Source organism: Pleurodeles waltl, chromosome 3_1 (assembly GCF_031143425.1).
Source record: "Pleurodeles waltl isolate 20211129_DDA chromosome 3_1, aPleWal1.hap1.20221129, whole genome shotgun sequence".
Taxonomy (NCBI): domain Eukaryota; kingdom Metazoa; phylum Chordata; class Amphibia; order Caudata; family Salamandridae; genus Pleurodeles; species Pleurodeles waltl.
Window position 1 is genome coordinate 263715965 of NC_090440.1, and position 22127 is coordinate 263738091.

Consider the following 22127-nt stretch of genomic DNA (forward strand, 5'->3'; position numbering starts at 1 on the left):
GCAGCCGTCACCGCAGCGGTAGGTAGTTTTTACCACCAGTATCAAAATGAGGGCCTTCATCTCTTCAAGGAAATTCCTTGTGTGCCAAAAATCAGCGCACAGCCTGCCTGAAATGACGCACAGCCTGCCTTGCGACAGGAAAATCACCACACAGCCCAACTGGAATGATGCAGCCTGCCCTCCCGAGTGAAGATCGACACCGCGCCTACATTGCGACCGGAAATTTGATGCACAGCTCTACCGGATCGACAAACAGCTGAGCCAGAACGATGCTGCCTGACTTCCTGAGTGAAGAATTGACGCAGAGCCTGCCGTGCAACAGAAAATTCAATGCAATGCCTACTGGATTGATGCAATGTCAATGGCTTCGGCCCGCATGCCCTGGATTTCCACACATCTTCACTGGGCATCTAAAGAATCCTGCATCGCAGTGAGGACTGAAGACCGAGGGATGGAAATTGACGCAAGCCCCTTGTAGCATGGAAAGAAATGACGCATCGTCTGTGCAGCATCGGAAAATCTGATGCACACCTTATTTTTTCACGCATCTCATCCTCAGCGGTCTCCGTGCATGTAATTTTGATGCAAACCAGGTACTTTGTGCACACAGGAGACAACTGTTGATTTTTAAGATCTAAGGGCTAGATGTATCAAAAAAGCCTTTTGCGAATCGGTAATAGCGAATTTTAAGAAATCTCTATTTCTGATTTGCAAAATGCTATGTATCGTATTTGCGATTCGGTAATAGCGATTTCTTAAAATTTGCAAATGCTATTACCGAATCGCAAATTGCGATACAGCCCCCATTCGCACCTATGGGCCTGTAGGCACATATTTGCAATGTTTTTGCATTTCCCAAATAGCAAATTTCTAACAGGAATTCGCAATTTGGGAAATGCAAAACTCCAGGGTGCTGGGGGCCTAATGCCCCCTCTGCTGCACCCCAAAAAGGTTTTTTGGACATGTAAGGTGCACACATGCCAAAGAGGCATGTGTGCGTTACATGTCAATTTTAAAAATGCATTTTTAATGCATTTTTCAAATTTGCTCATGGCTACCACCAAGTTTTACTTGGTGGTTATTGCAATCCCTTAATGCCAATTCGCATTAAGGAATTGCTTGATACATGTGGTTTAGAAATCGCAAATAAGGATTCCTTATTTGCAATTTCTTATTTAGAGAATCGCAATTTGCGATTCTCTAAACGGGGTTGCAAATTTAAGGAATCGCTATTTTAGCGATTCCTTAACTTTGCGTTGTGAATGCCTTTCATAAATAGTGAAAGGCATTTTGACATCCGCAAATGGGCATTCGCACCGTTTGCGAATGCAAAAAGGCTTGATACAGCTTGCTCTAAGACTCTTTTTAATCCTGCAAAAGTGATATTTCAACTTGTGCTTATTGAATCTTTATGGTTTTGACCTTAATTTAACTAGATAAATATCATACATTTTTCTAAACCTGTGTGGTGTATTTTTGTGGTGTTTTCACTGTGTTATTGCATGACTTATTGCACAAATACTTTACACATTGCCTTTCAAGTTAAGCCTGACTGCTCAGTGCCAAGCTACCAGAGAGTGGGCACAGCATAATTTAAATTGTGTGTGACTTACCCTGACTAGGATTGTGGTCCCTATTTGGACAAAGGCGAATACCTCTGCCAACTAGAGACCCCATTTCTAGCAATAATACATAACATATTGTAAAGACAAATTATGAGTGATTTTATGGAGTCTTTTAAGTGATGCTCTGGGTTTCAAAACTCTTATGTCAAACAATGCTAGCTTTGAGTGACGTTAATGTCTATAACATGGAGTGTACAACATGTTATAGCCCACGAGGGCCAACCATTGACTAACCATAGAGACAAAAAAGTAGTTATAGTTATAATTCCAATTGTGTGGTAGCAATTATATAGATGAACTAAAATCCCGTGTGAGGCATACTCAGTGAAGTTTATGAGCTAGCGGACTCCTCACTGTCTAAGCAGTACACTATGGACAGACAAACTTGTTTGGAATTAACTAGGCATCTCAGTCCTCAATATAACTAATGCCTGATCTGTTTTGTGATAAGAGATGCTTTGTAAACTCTTGTTTTGTTATGTCATACCGTTGATTACTTGTATGGCCTTATAATCTACATTATATATTTAATGTCATTGCTATTCTCTTCTCTCAGGCAATTGAAGTGTACTGCTCACTATTGTATTGTTTTTTTCTTCGTTTTTCTTCTCTTATTCTTTATTTTTGCATAAAATTAAATACAAAAAGTCTGAAATTAAAAAAGAACACGTCAGAGTGGGATAAAGACACATGTAGTGTAGGGTAGGGTGATGTATGTAAGATGCTTGGGGTAGACTCAAGACTAGTCTCCCTTAATATTTGGCAGCCCTGGCATGCAGTATCGTCTTTGACAGACTCCTAAAAATCTTTGATTCCCTTCACATCTTGTTATACAAATTAAGCACTGGGGCCCATATTTATACTTTTTGACGCTAAACTGCGCTAACGCAGTTTAGCGTCAAAAAGTTTTGCGCCGGCTAACGCCATTCTGAAGCGCCATGCGGGCGCCGTATTTATTGAATGGCGTTAGCCGGCGCAAGCAGACCGGCGCTGCCTGGTGTGCGCGAGAAAAACCACGTACACCAGGCAGCGCCGGCGTAGGGGGAAAATGGCGCATGGGCGTCTTAAAATGGGGCAAGTCAGGTTACGTCGAAAAAATCGTCGTAACCCGACTTGCGCCATTTATTTTCGACGCCCATCCCCCATCAACATGACTCCTATCATTGTAAAGATAGGAGTCATGCCCCCTTGCCCAATGGCCATGCCCAGGGGACTTCTGTCCCCTGGGCATGGTCATTGGGCATAGTGGCATGTAGGGGGGCACAAATCAGGCCCCCCTATGCCAAAAAAAATTATTAAAAAAAAATAAACAAATACTTACCTGAATGTCCCTGGGGTGGGTCCCTTCAGCCTTGGGTGTCCTCCTGGGGTGGGCAAGGGTGGCAGGGGGGGTCCCTGGGGGCAGGGGAGGGCACTCTGGGCTCATTTTGAGCCCACTTGTCCCTTAACGCCATGCCTGACCCAGGCGTTAAAAAGCGGCGCAAATGCGCCGTTTTTAGCCACGCACACTCCCGGGCGTCTCTTTTGCCCGGGAGTATAAATACCACGTAAAGGCCTGGGAGTCATTTTTTAGACGGGAACGCCTCCCTTGCATATCATTAACGCAAGGAAGGGGTTCACGCTAAAAAATGACGCACATTCCGGGAACTTTGGCGCTATTCGCCTCTAACGCCATAGTATAAATATGGCGTTAGTTGGCGTTAGTTTAGCGTCGAATTTGCGTCGAAAAAAACGACGCAAATTCGGCGCAAACGGAGTATAAATACGGCCCCGGATGTCCTGGCATGTTCACCATATGCTGAGGACTGTATTCCTTTATGTTTAACGTTCCGACGTCTTTTCTCCTGCTTGTTCTTCTATGTTGTTTACAATACTTCTTTTTATAACTGTTTTGACCCACAAACACAGGAAATATAAGGCATCTGAGTATCTTTATAATAGGAGTAACTCACCCAGACCAGGGGTCCTAAATTTATTAACCTTAGAAAGATACATCACGAGTCACGGTGGTATTCGGCTAACTGTACATCTCATACAGCTCTCAGCCTGAGCACTCTTACCTATGCAAGAATAGATCTTGGTCAGTGATGGCTTTAGGGCGGCGTGACTGGTGCCACTACACAAGGTGCCAAGCTTGGGGAGTGCTGCATTTTAAAATATCGTACGGGTTTAAAGGCACGAGCTACAGAGATCCAGTGTACCCAGCAATTTTCAGGAGATATTAATAATACTTAGATAGGTATATGGGTTACTGCTTTGTCACAGAGGTCCATTTACGACTTGCAGTTTATAAGTTACAATCCTACTAAACTAGCACAGTGAGCTTAGACCGGGCATCAAAGAGCTGCATTCAAACTGCAAAGGCATGGGTTCGCAACCCTATTGTCTTTTCCCTCAATTTTTTTCTGTTTTTATTCCAAGTTTGCTAAAAAGTGTTCCTTTGGGTAGTAATAAATCCTTATTTTGATTAAGCAGTCAACGCCAACCGCTCCTTATGTTTTAAATCTGGAGTTTGTGTTTCCCTTCCTATGCACTCTTAACATATCATGCCTACCTGGAGGGGTGACATGGACTCCTACACTTTGTAGCCCTTGTTGTCTTGCATAGCATTTCCTATACATTGATTTATACATTTGTAGAATTAATTCTCTCTACACTAGCACGACATTGGGATCAGTTACGCTTTTAAATAATTAAATGTGAGAAGAAAGCAGGGGTAATGTTGGAGGGTGGTAGGCCATTAAAGGAGAGGAGACAGGGCCGAAATTATGCTACCGGAACTGGGCATTTACCTTGTGGACTGACAGGGTGAGCTAGACAGGGTAGGGATCCAGTTTTACTGCTGGTGGGGCCTGTTTTGTTGGGTAAACGTCCGGACCAACGAGTCCGAAACAACACTGTTGTTCACCACGCTTGCCGGAACAATCACTCCCTTTTTCTCTGCCTTAACCATGCATGTGCTGAATAACACACATGTGTGGTTAAGGCAGAGAGAAAGGGAGAGTGCATTGGGAGAGGATTTGGTAAGAATAAGTGGGGCTGGGGCAGGGTTAGGGTTAGTTTTTAGGGGTGGGTGGGTGGTGGGAGGTAGAGTTATTTTTTTAAGGGGTGGGGTTTGGGGGGTCGGGGTAGTTATGTTTTTAGGGTAGGTGGTGGGGGTTGGGGTAGTTATGTTTTTAGGGTGGTGATGGGGGTCGGGTAGTTATTTTTTTTAGGGTGGGTGGGGGTCAGAATAGTTATGTTTTTAGGGTGGGTGGTGGGGTGTCAGGGTAGTTATGTTTTTAGGGTGGGTGGGGAGGGGTCGGGTAGTTAGATTTTTTTAGGGCAGGTGGGAGGTCGGGGTTGTTATGTTTTTTAAGGTGGTGATGGGGGTTGGGGTAGTTATTTTTTAGGGTGGGTGGGGCAGGGTAGTCGTGCATTTCGGATGGGTGGGGGTCAGGTACTTGTGTTTTTAGGGCAGGTGGGGTAGGGGTAGTTATGTTTTTAGGGTGAGTGGGGAGGCGTCGGCGCAGTTATGTTTTTAGGGTGGGTGGGGGGTTGGAGTAGTAGTGTTTTTAGGGCGGGTGGTGGAGGGCGGTGTACTTGTGTTTTTAGGGCAGGTGGGGGATGTCGGTTAGATATGTTTTTAGGGTGGATGGGGCGGGGTAGATATGTTTTTAGGGAGGGTGGGTGTGTTGGGTAGTTATGTTTTTAGGGCGGGTCAGTTATGTTGTTATGGTGGGTTGGGGGTGCTATGCTAGAACCACGCATGCCGTTCCCACACATGCCTTTACTAGGCATGCTTTTACAACAAAAAATTGTTGGAAAGGCATGGGTGGTAAAGGCATGTGTGGAAACAACATGGTCGTTGTTCCAACCACGTTGTTCAGGCATGCATGCTTTGTGCATGCCTTGTTCCATCACCCAACCTTTTGTTGTTGAGAACTGACCAGCCAATTTTTCTGCCTGTGGCTCTTATAAATTCACAATGGAAAACAAATTGTTTTAATATGTGCTTTAAAACCATTTGTTTTTGACTTTGGGTGTTTCTTGTTTACTGCAGGGTCACCACAGGTTGTGATAACATTCAGTGCTTCAGAGGGGTGGGGGCGAGTGGTCTGCTTGTTCTTGGCTCAGAGAGGCCATAGATATATGACAGATTCTTCAATATTAACAACAGTGTGTTTCTTTATAATGTGATCTTTGCAAAGCATTTCAGCTAAGCATATTAAACACAATTGCAATGATTGACAACTGTTAGAAAAGAGTGGTCCTAACCATGAAATTGGAAACATCCATGCCCCCCCCCACCCTCTTGATGCCGATGCTCTTATTGAACCAAGAGAAAAGCTATCTTTTATCTTCTTTACTTGGCCTAGGGTGTTCCTATATACAGATTAATAGTATAGTTGTTTCCTTTTGTGCAGCATGCACTCCGAACTAATTTATTTAAAGATGTGATGAGGAAAAAGGAGGCATTGTGGAAAAGTAATTGTCTAGGATCACATAATGTGGTCAAGTGGAAACTGGGCTTTGATGCAAGGTTTTTGTGCAATTCAACATGATTATCCCATTCTCCCATTTTAGCTTAAAGTTTAACGATTTGTGTTAATTCTCATAAAAGCGTAGTCAGTGTACTGTATTACATACATCCATGGTTAACAAAGATTAGTGGTAGTAGTGTTTGGGAAGGGTGATGTTTTAATGTGGAGGCTAAATTGAAAAACCCACCCATGGACATTTTACTGAAACCATTTTCTCCACATAGCTAAAAGTCTTTATTAATTGGCATCTATTAGAAATGAGGTCTTTGGTTGACAGTCAGGTTACCTCCTGTTCAAGCAAGGACCCTGACTCTAGTCAGGGTAAAAGAGAATCACCCTCAGCTAACCCCTGCTTTCCCCCTTTGTAGCTTGGCAGAGTAGTAGGCTTAACTTTAGAGTGCTAGGTGTAAAGTATTTGTACCAACACACTCAGTAACTTAATGAAAACACTACACAATGACACCACACCAGTTTAGAAAAATAGGAAATATTTCTCTAAACAAAACAAGACCAAAATGACAAAAATCCGACATACACAAGTCAAGTTATGAATTTTCAAAAATTAAACTAAAAAATAGTGCTTAGAAACACAAAATGCTTCGATGACGTGTTAACACGGCATTGTGACGGAGTCATTCCCAACAAGCTGACACCAGCGGCGCCGGACACGGAGTCGCGTAGACCTCCAAGCACAGTACCTTTGGTGAAGAGTGAAAACAAGTCGATGCGTGAAGTCGGGGATCGCGGCATCTGTGCGAAACATTGAATCTGCGTACTTTGAGTGGCGTCGGTCACGACGTGGTGCGGCGACTTCCACTGAGTCGCGGACTTCAGTGGGGCTGCAGCGGCATCCGGCCTGCAAAGGTCGTCGCTTTCCAGCGAAAATCCCGGAGTCGGTTGCAGGCAGCGTCACCGGATTCAGCAGTGGCGTCGGTCCGAAGTCGTCCAAAGTAGATTTCCTTGGATTTCCACCAGCTTTCCTTCCAGGGGCCCAGGAACTGGATAGGGCACCACTTGTCAGAGCAGGCGTCTCTCCAGAGACTCCAGGTGCTGGGAGAGAGAAGTCTTTGCTGTCCCTGAAACTTCAAACAACAGGAGGCAATCTCTAAATCAAGTCCTTGGAGATTTCTTCACAAGATGGAAGGCACACAAAGTCCAGTCTTTGCCCTCTTACTCTGGCAGAAGCAGCAACTGCAGGATAGCTCCACAAAGCACAGTCACAGCCAGGGTAGCACTTCTCCTCAGTTCTTCAGCTCTTCTCCAGGCAGAGGTTCCTCTTGTTTCCAGAAGTGTTCTGAAGTCTGTGGTTTTGGGTGCCCTTCTTATCATCAATTTCTCCTATGAAGTAGGCCTACTTCAAAGTAAAGTCTCTTTTGAATGTGAAATCCTGCCCTTCCGAGGCCGGGCCCCAGACACTCACCAGGGGGTCGGAGACGGCATTGTGTGATGACAGGCATGGCCCTTTCAGGTGTAAGTGGCCACTCCTCCCCTCCCTCCTAACACAGATGGCTCATCAGGAAATGCAGACTACACCCCAGCTCCTTTTGTGTCACTGTCTAGTGTGCGGTGCAACCAGCCCAACTGTCAAACTGACCCAGACAGGGAATCCACAAACAGGAAGAGTCACAGAAATGGTATAAGCAAGAAAATGATAACTTTCTAAAAGTGGCATTTTCAAACGCACAATCTTAAAATCAACTTTACTAAAAGATGTATTTTTAAATTGTGAGCTCAGAGACCCCAAACTCCATATGTCCATCCGCTCCCAAAGGGAATCTACACTTTAATCAGATTTAAAGGTAGCCCCCATGTTAACCTATGAGAGGGACAGGACTTGCAACAGTGAAAAACAAATTTAGCAATATTTCACTGTCAGGACATATATAACACATTACTATATCTCCTACCTTAACCATGCACTGCACCCTGCCCTTGGAGCTACCTAGGGCCTACCTTAGGGGTGCCTCACATGTAAGAAAAGGGAAGGGTTAGGCCTGGCAAGTGAGTACACTTGCCAAGTCGAATTTACAGTTAAAACTGCACACAGACACTGCAGTGGCAGGTCTGAGACATGATTACAGAGCTACTTATGTGGGTGGCACAACCAGTGCTGCAGGCCCACTAGTAGCATTTGATTTAAAGGCCTTGGCACCTCTAGTGCACCTTACTAGGGACTTACTAGTAAATCAAATATGCCAATCATGGATAAACCAATCAACTATACAATTTACACAGAGAGCATATGCACTTTAGCACTGGTTAGCAGTGGTAAAGTGCTCAGAGTTCAAAAGCCAACAGCAACAGGTCAGAAAAAATAGGAGGCAGGAGGCAAAACGATTGGGGATTACCCTGCATCAGCAAAAAAGTCCAACAGCATCCATTCTTGGATTAAATAATCCACCTACTCCTCGCAATTCAGCTTTTAATTCATTGAACCATGCAGTCCTGTCTCCAATCTCTTATCCATACATCAATGATTGGACAAGGTTCAACAACAACAAAATGTGTTGTAAAACATACCATCTTTGCAATTTCCCCCCAGAATTTCTTTTGAGGGGGTAGGAGAAATCCATTCAGACCCCTCTTGCAGTGGCCAGTCTCGCTCATTGCACTCACTTGCTATATGCAGTATGGGGACTAATCTCATAAAATTTGCCAGGGCTGCTTTGGGTTCCCAGTACAGCCCTGGAAGGAGGTCACTGGGTTAGGGGAGAGGCGGGCACCAACAAAGATTGTCACTCCAGCCATGACCTCTGCATTGAAAACCTGGGAAATGTAAAGCCGTACCTATGCAATTTACCCATGTTCAGTGTTCATCAATGTTTTTCAGAAGGGAGAGAAGCTTTTCAACTATAAGAGCATATTAGACCCGCATTCACTTATATTTAAAAAGTTAATTATTTTTCTGAAACGGGGTGTTAACACATTGTGTGAGCTATAACCCGAACCGTATTCCTCTTACAGAGTCTTTTCTCTTTGGACACGTCATCGTTTTTTAAGAATATTAATGTAAATTTAGCAGATGGTGCCACAAACAATATTTTGCTATGAGGGAAGCTTCGGATGTTTTTTTTTTATTATTCTGGTACTCAGACAGACACTCGAGGCCTTCCTTCTTGGCTAGCTTAATTTTCTACAAAAAAATGTAGGGCGATTTGTGCATAATCTATGTTTTTGCTCGACGTGCCTGAATCTACACAACACATTAATACATTTTCATGGCGTTTGATGTACTGAAGTGTCACTAAGTTGAAAATATTTACATAGACAGGATGCCCAGCGTTCACGATTCTGCTCAAAGTGGGGCAGCAGATTTTGTCTATAAACACCATACTATAAAGCAATGGTTTTGAAATGTCTTAACGCAGTGCCCCCTTGAAAAAAAAACTCGGGCACCCCAGAAAAACAAGCATGTTCTCACACATTTACTCTCATCTGGCCGGTGGACCCGCCTCAAAGTTTTAAAACCGCTTTTATAAAATATGAAATATTTGTACTTGTTTGTAAACAAAAATCTCTTTTTGGGTTTAGTGAGAAATGGACATATATACATGGAGATATACATTTGAACCAACATAGCTGTAAGAAAAATCTGGAGATTTCTGAACAAGAGCCTGTCGAGCAGGACGTGTCTGAGTTTGCACCGTCACAACTACCCCTTTCATAGACACCTGCCTGTGATAGGCGTTCAATCAGTGGCCCCTTTTTGAAAACGGCCTCCCCCCTCCAACGGACTCCACTACGGCACTTGTTAGCGCCAGTTCTTTCTCAAATATATTCAAATGTTCCCCTAGAAAGAGCACATCAGCACATTCACACGCATCTGTAACAAGAGGCATCCCTTATCTTTAGACCATTGAAAGAAAGGTTTCCATGAGCCTCGTGGCCGCACCTGACCTTACCGTCTCTGTGAGCAGAACAAGATCCCGTGAGTGTTTGGCCCCTTAGATGATTCTCATTTGCCTTCATTACCCTGTTATGAAGCGAAAGAAACATTCTGCAACAGCATGAAATGATACTACTCTTTGGAAGGCATACGTCGTAAAAGCGTTCCCTATTGCCTGGGAAACAAAGCAATGGGTAATGGTCTGGGGTACGGCACCAGACTTTAAACTGATTTATTACCTATATGGTTTATGTAGTTACTATCGATCAGCCCCATCGGTGATACCATTTAGTCAAAAGAAGCAGCACTTCTTTATGTTGATGTATGACTTAATTCAATTGCCTTTTGGAACAGGATAATATAGTGTTATTGTTATCCAGCTTCTGTACTGCGCAAATCATAAAATAGGCAAAGGAGAAGCAGGAGCCCTGACACACCCTCACTGGACTGTACACTTTCTCAAAATCGGTTTAAGACAAACCCCTGGCTGGGCTTTCTTTAGGCAGTTATTATGGTTGGTGAATGCTTTTCTAAAACCTTCAAGAAAGAATCCTTACTTCCATTCCTGTGAGGGTTATTTTAGAGACCATGAAAGCTGTAACAGTCTAGCTTTATTAGCCATAGAAGAAAATGTTCCTTTCTTTTCACACTCTTTTCGCCTTGAATATAGGTTTTGCAGAGAAGCATCCATCTGAATATTATGGTCCTCAGTTGCACAAAAACCTGTGCTGACTGCCACTGATTGTGCATATAACCTGAGGGGTTCCAGTCCTGTCCTCTTTCTGCTTTCTGCACTTATGTAAAGGACAATCTTTTCTGTTAGTGTTATAATGGCAGGATTAATCCATGCAGTGCTACATTTGCAATTTTTCTGCAATAGCTATTAGCTTGGTGTTGGAGGAAGTAATAGGAGAATGTTTTACTCTCATAAAATCATAAGGGAAAGTTGACCCAACCTCGGGCTGATATCTCAGTGGTGATAGAGTACCCTCTCCACCAAACTCAGTCTGCCTATCTGGTATAGAGGCAGTGTTAGAAATGGGTTTTTTGGTTGGCAGTCAGGTTGCCCTCTGTCCAAGCAAGAACCCTCACTCTAGTCAGGGTAAGTCACACACAATCCAAAATCAGCCTGTGCTCACCCTCCGGTAGCTTGGCACGAGCAGTCAGGCTTAACTTAGAAGGCAATGTGTAAAGCATTTGTGCAATAAATCATACAACACCATAGCATAACATCACAAAAATACACCACACAGTATTTAGAAAAATATATATTATTTATCTGGGTATCTTCAGGTCAAAACGATCAAAGTTGCAATACGAATTTGTAAAGTTATCACTGAGAAGTGATAGAAAGTGTCTTAAGTCTTTAGAAATTAAACAAAGTCTCTTTCAAACACAAAGTACCTGGTTTCTGTTGGAAAATCTCCTCAAAGGGCCACAGGAGAAGAGGTGCGTGGAAAACTGGTGTGTGCGTCGATTTCTCCTCAGCACACACGGACTTGTGTCGTTATTTTCCACGCGGGGAGTCGGGCGTCGTTTTCCGGCGCGCGGACAGTCTCTTACTGTGGTTTGCGGGGAGTACCAGATGTCCCGGGTCTGTGCGTGGATTTTCCTGCTTGTTCCCCGGCTGCACGTCGGTCCGCGGGGCTGCGCGTCGAAATTACGATCTCACGGCAGGCGTCGCAACGATTTCTCCTCTAGACTTCGATCTGCGGGCTGCGCGTTGAAATTACGATCTCACGGCAGGCGTCGCGTCGATTTCTCCTCTAGAGGTCGGGCGGCGTTGTCCTTGCGAGGCCGTGCGTCGGATCTTCGATCGTCCCAAGAGCGTTGCGTCGATCAGCGTCGGAGTGCGGCGTTTTTCTCGCCACGAAACAAGCTGTGCGCCGAAATTTTCGGCGCACGGAGCGTCCAAGTAAAAGAGAGAAGTCTTTTTGGTCCTGAGACTTCAAGGAACAGGAGGCAAGCTCTATCCAAGCCCTTGGAGAGCACTTTCACAGCCAGACAAGAGTTCAGCAAGGCAGCAGGGCAACAGCAAGGCAGCAGTCCTTTGTAGAAAGCAGACAGGTGAGTCCTTTGAGCAGCCAGGCAGTTCTTCTTGGCAGGATGTAGTTTCTGGTTCAGGTTTCTTCTCCAGCAAGTGTCTGATGAGGTAGGGCAGAGGCCCTGTTTTTATACTAAGTTGTGCCTTGGAAGTGGGGGTGACTTCAAAGAGTCTCTAAGAAATGCACCAAGCCCCCTTTCAGTTCAATCCTGTCTGCCAGAGTCCCAGTAGGGGGTGTGGCAGTCCTTTGTGTGAGGGCAGGCCCTCCACCCTCCCAGCCCAGGAAGACCCATTCAAAATGCAGATGTATGCAAGTGAGGCTGAGTACCCTGTGTTTGGGGTGTGTCTGAGTGAATGCACAAGGAGCTGTCAACTAAACCTAGCCAGACGTGGATTGAAGGGCACAACAAGATTTTAGTGCAAAGAAATGCTCACTTTCTAAAAGTGGCATTTCTAGCATAGTAATATTAAATCCGACTTCACCAGTCAGCAGGATTTTATATTACCATTCTGGCCATACTAAGTATGACCTTCCTGCTCCTTTCAGATCAGCAGCTGCCACTTCAACAATGTATGAGAGCAGCCCCAATGTTAGCCTATGAAGGGAGCAGGCCTCACAGTAGTGTGAAAACAAATTTAGGAGTTTTACACTACCAGGACATATAACCACACAAGTACATGTCCTGCCTTTTACCCACACAGCACCCTGCTCTAGGGGTTACCTAGGGCACACATTAGGGGTGACTTATGTATAGAAAAAGGGGAGTTCTAGGCTTGGCAAATACCTTTAAATGCCAAGTCGAAGTGGCAGTGAAACTGCACACACAGGCCTGGCAATGGCAGGCCTGAGACAAGGTTAAGGGGCTACTGAGGTGGGTGGCACAACCAGTGCTGCAGGCCCACTAGTAGCATTTAATCTACCTGCCCTAGGCACATGTAGTGCACTCTACCAGGGACTTACAAGTAAATTAAATAGTCAATCATGGATAAACCAATCAGTAGTACAATTTACACAGAGAGCATATGCACTTTAGCACTGGTTAGCAGTGGTAAAGTGCCCAGAGGTCAAAAGCCAACCACAACAGGTCAGAAAAAATAGGAGGAAGGAGGCAAAAAGTTTGGGGATGTCCCTGTCAAAAAGCCAGGTCCAACATGACCCCCTACCAGCCTAAAGCCAGGGGAGAACAATCACTATCCTGATGTACTTCCCTGTTTGAGGCGACAGAACAAGGACCCAGGCCCACAACAGCAGGGGCATGCTCCAGTTCTTCGCCTTCCTGACTCCAATTGGATCACTCTGTCCATACTCTCAGGGCCCACTAAGCCAACCCATGGGGAACCTTTCTCCTTACCTGCGGATCCCATCTGTGCAGCACCTAACCTTACTTTGCTCACAGATGTATCCCAGGAGCAGGATAGTACCACCATGACCAACACAGTGGTGTTGCCCACTCTACCCCCGGGGTGTGACACTTGTCCCCTCCCCAGGGATAACTCTGTCCACCCGGACAGCAAGCCACAGTGATTACTGACAGGTGCCAGGGATGAGAGCCAGGCCCCAGGCCTCTCAAAGCTCTCCAACCACTGTGGCTGTGGAGAGTGGGGGGTGGTAGCCCCAGGTGCTGGGCACCCTTTAACCACTCTCCCTTCCACCAGGTCAGGGATGACAGCCTGAACCTGGTCCTCCCCTCTGGGGCTCTGTACCCTCCCTCCTGGAGCGGTACCCCCAGAGTCCAACATGGTCAGGGTGCTTACAGAAGTCGCCCTGTACCATTCCTCCACCAGTGCAGGGCTGTTAACCTGCAACTGGCCCTCCAACCTGGGGCCTGTACCTTCAGGTTGGACTAGGGCCCGGGGTGAGGCTTCCCTCCCCCTGCCCTCCCTTCTGGGGTCCAGCACCCTCCAACTAGGAGTGGCCTCCTCAGAAGACAACATGGTAGGGGCACTGTTATCAGTAGCCCCTCCCTCCAGGTCTGGGGGGACACCCTGAACCTGGTCTTCCAGCCCAGGGTCTGTACCCTCAGACTGGATCACTGCCTGGCAAACCAGGACTTCCTGGGGGGCACACCTACCCCCCACCAGGTCAGAGTTTAACCTCTGCACCTGACCATTCAACTCAGAGTCACCACCCTGAAGTTGAACAATTGCCTGGCACGCCAGGACTTCCTGGAGGGCACACTGACCCTCCACCAGGTCAGAGTTTAACCTCTGAACTTGGCCATTCAACTCAGAGTCACCACCCTGAAGTTGAACAATTGCCTGGCACGCCAGGACTTCCTGGAGGGCACACTGACCCTCCACCAGGTCAGAGTTTAACCTCTGGACCTGGTTCTTCAACCTAGGGTCACCACCCTGAGGTTGCGCAACTGCCTGGCACGCCAGGGCTTTCTGGGGGGCACACCTACCCCCCACCAGGTCAGAGTTTAACCTCTGAACCCGGTTATCCAACCCAGAGTCAGCACCCTGAGGTTGGACAACTGCCTGGTACACCAGGACTTCCAGGGAGGCACACCTACCTCCCACCAGGTCAGAGTTTAACCTCTGAGCCTGGTGCCCCAACCCAGGGTCACCACCCTGAGGTTGGGCAATTGCCTGGCACGCCAGGACTTTCTGGGGGGCACAACTACCCCCCACCAGGTCAGAGTTTAACCTCTGAACCGGGTCATCCAACCCAGAGTCAACACCCTGAGGTTGGACAATTACCTGGCACAGCAGGACTTCTTGGGAGGCACACCTACCTCCCACCAGGTCAGAGTTTAACCTCTGAACCTGGGTATCCAACCCAGAGTCACCACCCTGAGGTTGGCCAACTGCCTGGCACACCAGGACTTTCTGGGAGGCACGCCTACCTCCCACCAGGTCAGAGGTTAACCTCTGAACCTTGTTCTCCAACCCAGGGTCACCACCCTGAGGTTGAACAATTGCCTGGCATGCCAGGACTTTCTGGGGGGCACACCTACCCCCCACCAGGTCAGAGTTTAACCTCTGAACCCGGTTATCCAACCCAGAGCCAGCACTCTGAGGTTGGACCACTGCCTGGTACACCAGGAATTTCTGGGGGCACACCTACCCCCCAACAGGTCAGAGTTTATCCCCTGAACCTGGTTAGCCAATCCAGAGTCACCACCCTGAAGTTGAACCATTGCCTGGCAAGCCAGGACTTCCAGGGAGGCACACCTACCACCCACCAGGTCAGAGTTTAACCTCTGAGCCTGGTTCCCCAACCCAGGGTCACCACCCTGAGGTTGGGCAATTGCCTGGCACGCCAGGACTTTCTGGGGGGCACACCTACCCCCCATCAGGTCAGAGTTTAACCTCTGAACCTGGTCATCCAACCCAGAGTCAACACCCTGAGGTTGGACAATTGCCTGGCACAGCAGGACTTCTTGGGAGGCACATCTACCTCCCACCAGGTCAGAGTTTAACCTCTGAACCTGGGTATCCAACCTAGAGTCACCACCCTGAGGTTGAATCTTTGCCTGGCATGCCAGGACTTCCTGGGGGGCACTCTCACCCCCCACAAGGGACATACCGTCCCCAAGGGTCACACAAGAGTCTGGTTGGCGCAGGTCTCCCGACCTCTGCCCATCCGGCAGAGTCTGGGTTTCCCCCAAACCAGAAACGGTTTCACCTTGGTCATTCCTGGGGGGCTCTGCTCTCAGAGCTGTCCCCTGACTCTCAAGGTCCTCCACTGGGGTCTGCAACCCCCTCTCAACCCTATGTCTGGACTTCTGTACCCCCTCACTAGGAGGGGTACTGCCAGACACCAGAACTGTTGGGATGCTGGCTACAGTCACCCCCCCAAGTTCTTCTGACACTGCGGGGCTTCCCTCAAAAGGTGGCCCTACGGTACAGGCTAGGCTTCCCTCCTGGTGTTCCCTCATGGAACCCTCTAGGACCTGGGACCTACCTGGGACACTACAATCCTTTCCCACCACACTCGGTTGGGAACCACCTAGACCACTCCCTTCAGGACCACCCCCAAATGCCTCTTCAGACTCTCTGGTACTCACCCAGAAGTCTGCCTCCATTGTAAGTTCCCTGGGGTCAGAGAACTCACACTCCACCTGGTGTTGGCGTAGCTCTGGAAAATAAGGACCAGACATATGCTCTCCAGCAATTACATCATTCTGCCCTTCACATGTATTAACCACAGTACCCTTCACCCAACCACCCAGTAACTCAACCTTGGAAAAGCACTCTACTTCACCCTCCTGAGACTGGTGAGACAGTATCTGTCTGTCCCTGACACTTAACCCATACTCTTCTGGGATGTCTCTACACTCTATATCCAGGACGTCCACCAGGGGGGAACCCTTTTCTCTGTCACTCTCTGCTAGAGTCAGTAAAGTGTCCCTCCCCCCAGTAGGAATATGACTCCCTGTGCCAGTTCCCCAATCCTTCTCAGGGACCCTGTGCATAACGGGAACTACCTCATACCCTTGAACTGCCTGGGGTGTGTCAACTCCCTTCTTCAAGTTGGGCACCACATCTCTGGGCTTGTGCCCTTCTTCAGCAGTACTAGATGCAAGATTTTTGCTGCCACCATCTGAACTGGACTCAGCCCTTCCGGCCTCCAGTTTCAGCTCTTTACAGCTCAGCTCTTGAGCTGCAATCTTTTCTTCTTCCAGGGCTAAGAGACTTGCTGCCTCAGCCCTTTCAAGCTGCTCATCTAGCTCTTCCAAACACCGCTCTAGAGCTAGGAGCCCTTCATCTCCCACTAGTTCTCTTTCCTCATCTGAGTAGTCTTCCTCCTCATGTGAGCAGTCTTCCTCCTCATGTGAGTAGTCCTCCTCCTCATCTGAGGGGTACTTAGTCATTTGGTTTCTTGCTGCCTCTCTCTCTGCCCATCTTTCTTCCCCCCAGACTATGTAGGCATGTAGTATCTCCGCCTTAGTAGATCTCCTTGCTACAGGAAGGCCCCATTTTCTGCAAAGCTTCCTTAGGCCCGCCTTAGTGAGGTGGTCAGTAGGCACAAAGAATGAGTAGGTAAGCAATCTCATTGCTGACAAAGTCTTACTGGCAAGAACCAAAATCCAAAGTCCAAAATATCAATAGTATATCCAGGAGGACATCAGAGAACCAAAAGCAAAAAAGATGAAAAATCAAGTTGACCTTCAACTGTGGGTAGGTAGTGAAATACTTAGCTACTGTATGTCACTGCACAAACACAAGTCCTATCCTCACCGCTGATCACCAATGTTAGAAATGGGGTTTTTGGTTGGCAGTCAAGTTGCCCTCTGTCCAAGCAAGAACCCTCACTCTAGTCAGGTTAAGTCACACACAATCCAAAATCAGCCTGTGCTCACCCTCCGGTAGCTTGGCACGAGCAGTCAGGCTTAACTTAGAAGGCAATGTGTAAAGCATTTGTGCAATAAATCATACAACACCATAGCATAACACCACAAAAATACACCACACAGTATTTAGAAAAATATATAATATTTATCTGGGTATCTTCAGGTCAAAACGATCAAAGTTGCAATACGAATTTGTAAAGTTATCACTGAGAAGTGATAGAAAGTGTCTTAAGTCTTTAGAAAGTAAACAAAGTCTCTTTCACACACAAAGTACCTGGTTTCTGGTGGAAAATCTCCTCAGAGGGCCACAGAAGAAGAGGTGCGTGGAAAACTGGTGTGTGCGTCGATTTCTCCTCAGCACACACGGACTTGCGTCGTTATTTTCCACGTGGGGAGTCGGGCGTCGTTTTCCGGCGCGCGGACAGTCTCTTACTGTGGTTTGCGGGGAGTACCAGATGTCCCGGGTCTGTGCGTGGATTTTCCTGCTTGTTCACCGGCTGCGCGTCGGTCTGCGGGGCTGCGCGTCGAAATTACGATCTCACGGCAGGCGTCGCGTCGATTTCTCCTCTAGACTTCGATCTGCGGGGCTGCGCGTTGAAATTACGATCTCACGGCAGGCGTTGCGTCGATTTCTCCTCTAGAGGTCGGGCGGCGTTGTCCTTGCGAGGCCGTGCGTCGGATCTTCGATCGTCCCAAGAGCGTCGCGTCGATCAGCGTCGGAGTGCGGCGTTTTTCTCGCCGCGAAACAAGCTGTGCGTCGAAATTTTCGCCGCACGGAGCGTCCAAGTAAAAGAGAGAAGTCTTTTTGGTCCTGAGACTTCAAGGAACAGGAGGCAAGCTCTATCCAAGCCCTTGGAGAGCACTTTCACAGCCAGACAAGAGTTCAGCAAGGCAGCAGGGCAACAGCAAGGCAGCAGTCCTTTGTAGAAAGCAGACAGGTGAGTCCTTTGAGCAGCCAGGCAGTTCTTCTTGGCAGGATGTAGTTTCTGGTTCAGGTTTCTTCTCCAGCAAGTGTCTGATGAGGTAGGGCAGAGGCCCTGTTTTTATACTAAGTTGTGCCTTTGAAGTGGGGGTGACTTCAAAGAGTCTCTAAGAAATGCACCAAGCCCCCTTTCAGTTCAATCCTGTCTGCCAGAGTCCCAGTAGGGGGTGTGGCAGTCCTTTGTGTGAGGGCAGGCCCTCCACCCTCCCAGCCCAGGAAGACCCATTCAAAATGCAGATGTATGCAAGTGAGGCTGAGTACCCTGTGTTTGGGGTGTGTCTGAGTGAATGCACAAGGAGCTGTCAACTAAACCTAGCCAGACGTGGATTGAAGGGCACAACAAGATTTTAGTGCAAAGAAATGCTCACTTTCTAAAAGTGGCATTTCTAGCATAGTAATATTAAATCCGACTTCACCAGTCAGCAGGATTTTATATTACCATTCTGGCCATACTAAGTATGACCTTCCTGCTCCTTTCAGATCAGCAGCTGCCACTTCAACAATGTATGAGAGCAGCCCCAATGTTAGCCTATGAAGGGAGCAGGCCTCACAGTAGTGTGAAAACGAATTTAGGAGTTTTACACTACCAGGACATATAACCACACAAGTACATGTCCTGCCTTTTACCCACACAACACCCTGCTCTAGGGGTTACCTAGGGCACACATTAGGGGTGACTTATGTATAGAAAAAGGGGAGTTCTAGGCTTGGCAAATACCTTTAAATGCCAAGTCGAAGTGGCAGTGAAACTGCACACACAGGCCTGGCAATGGCAGGCCTGAGACAAGGTTAAGGGGCTACTGAGGTGGGTGGCACAACCAGTGCTGCAGGCCCACTAGTAGCATTTAATCTACCTGCCCTAGGCACATGTAGTGCACTCTACCAGGGACTTACAAGTAAATTAAATAGTCAATCATGGATAAACCAATCAGTAGTACAATTTACACAGAGAGCATATGCACTTTAGCACTGGTTAGCAGTGGTAAAGTGCCCAGAGGTCAAAAGCCAACAACAACAGGTCAGAAAAAATAGGAGGAAGGAGGCAAAAAGTTTGGGGATGTCCCTGTCAAAAAGCCAGGTCCAACAGGCAGGTAGACCATAAGTATGTCGACAACAGAGCCTACTTCGACTCTGTTGTCAACATACTCCCCCAATGACCCAATGGAGTATGGGCCATGGGAGGTTAGCCATATGACTGCCTGATCAATTTAGAGTTGGTGATCAGATGTCCCTCACTGCCAGTTATATCCCACTGGTGAGAGACAATAAAAAAAAGAAAAATGATCCCATGCCATGGGAGAAACTCCCATGGTATGTGGATCATTCGTTTTTTATTTTTTTAAAACAAAACTCCTGCTTTGTGAATTAGTTTTGAAAAATGAAAACATTTGTAAAAGTGTAACGGGCAGCCTCTTTGTATGATGGAGTTGTCTGTCAAACTGCTATAGCATTGAACCACTGTGATGGTGGTTTATGCCAATGTTTTGAGTTGTCCACTGGCTGGCAGACAACTCTAACTATGGCAAGTGCAGGTACCTTGAGGTGGCGGAGGCAATATCCGCCACCATCCGTTTGGAGTACCCTCCACCCGCCATACTGGAAACCAGCCCCTATGTTCGAATGTAAACATTGTGCATAAGGTTTTGTCTAATACTGAGAAATAACCTTGAGAAAGTGATAGTTCATACCTAATATGTAATTACCCATTAACTAAATGTACAGTGCCTCGGCTAGGTGATATGTAAGGGGAACAGAGAGACTTCTGCTGAGCTAAAGATTAAACCACATAGAAACTCATAGGAAATAGTGTCCACACCAGGGTGTAGGTCTAGAAACTTTTAATGATGTCTGCAATGTAATATTTTGCAAATTCATATTCAGGAATCCCATCACACCTTAGCTCATCATTCTGCCTCTCTTCAATGTCTTTGCTTTCAAAAAACACACTGGCCCTCATTCTGACCTTGGCGGGCGGCGGAGGCCGCCCGCCAAAGTCCCGCCGTCAGGTTACCGTTCCGCGGTCGAAAGACCGCGGCGGTAATTCTGACTTTCCCGCTGGGCTGGCGGGCGGTCGCCTTCAGACCGCCAGCCAGCCCAGCGGGAAAGAGGCTTCCACGATGAAGCCGGCTCGGAATCGAGCCGGCGGAGTGGAAGCTGTGCGACGGGTGCAGTTGCACCCGTCGCGTATTTCACTGTCTGCACAGCAGACAGTGAAATACATGTAGGGGCCCTCTTACGGGGGCCCCTGCAATGCCCATGCCAGTGGCATGGGCACTGCAGGGGCCCCCAGGGGCCCCGCGACCCCCCCTACCGCCATCCGGATCTCGGCGGTCCGACCGCCGGGATCTGGATGGCGGTAGGGGGGGTCGGAATCCCCGCGGCGGTGCAGCAAGCTGCGCCGCCGCGGAGGATTCAATGGGGCCGCGGTAGACTGGCGGGACCCCGCCAGAGGTGCCGGTCCGACCGCGGCTTTACCGCCGCGGTCGGAATCCCCATTGGAGCACCGCCGGCCTGTCGGCGGTGCTCCCGCGGTCCTCCGCCCTGGCGGTCAAAGACCGCCAGGGTCAGAATGACCACCACTGTCTCCTGTAACTCACATTTTATGAACAGCGTTATTGGTTTCTTCACATATGTAGTCAAACTAACCTTATGCCTCACATCTCTAAGATTAGTGACAGATAACCACTTGTTCAGCTCCGAGCAAATGTCAGGAAAAAATATGATGATATCAAGCATGGCATAACACATTGTAAAGAAAAAATGTTTGTCCTGCAGAAAAACACTATGGGCCTCATTACCACCCTGGTGGTCATGAGACCACCAGAGCAGCGGTCCGGCCTCCACATTACGACCGTGTCGGAGCAGCCACAGTCGGACTGCCGACACCACCAGGTTGCCGCCAGCCACCAGCCTGGTGGTGCCGGCGGTCCCAATCCAACAGGGCAGCGGAAGCCCCACCATGAATGGGGCCCCTGCACTGCCCATGCAACTAGAATGGAAGAGTCTCAGAAATTGACAAGGGAAATTGTAGATCTTAAGAGAGAGATTTCGGAGAATAAGGTGTTGGTGAATGCTAAAGAGACTTTGGAACGTTTGGAAAGAACGATTAAAGATTTTGAAGTAAATACACAGGCCCACAAAGTTGATAAATTAGCTAGCGATATCAGCTTTTCCTTATCTAACGGATGAGTATTATAGACAAGACTCCCGAGGTAGATATTCTAGCAGGGGCCGTGAGGGTTAAAAAAAATACAACACTTTTTCTGATTCCTCTGGTGGTAGTGGAGGAGAGCGTGACAATGAGCAACCTAGTACAAGCACTGCCCCTCGGGAGCAGGAATTTCAATACCCAGATTTGGCAACTGTTCCTTTTTTAGGGACCAGTCAGTGGATTCCACACAGGGGTGGGGGATGCCCATGGACCAGGGGTCAACCCAGAGGGAGGGGTGGGGCAGAGGGAGATTCAGAGGCAGGAAACAGGTTCGTTTTCAAGAGGAAGATCATGGGGAAATACAGACACGGAGACAACATTACAGGTGGTGATTTTTAAACAACCTAACCCAGTGGTCAATTTGTCATCTTGCCACCTAGCATCAGCAGAAAAACAGGCCTTATCAAAAGGACTAACTTTTGTCCCTACTAATTTACCTAACTCCTTTAATCTTAAATTGGAATTACATCAGTTGTTTAGGAAGGTGAGACTAAGATATCATTTTAATAGAACTTTGTCTCTTTCATCATCCTCTGTTACCCTCTACTTTTACCCC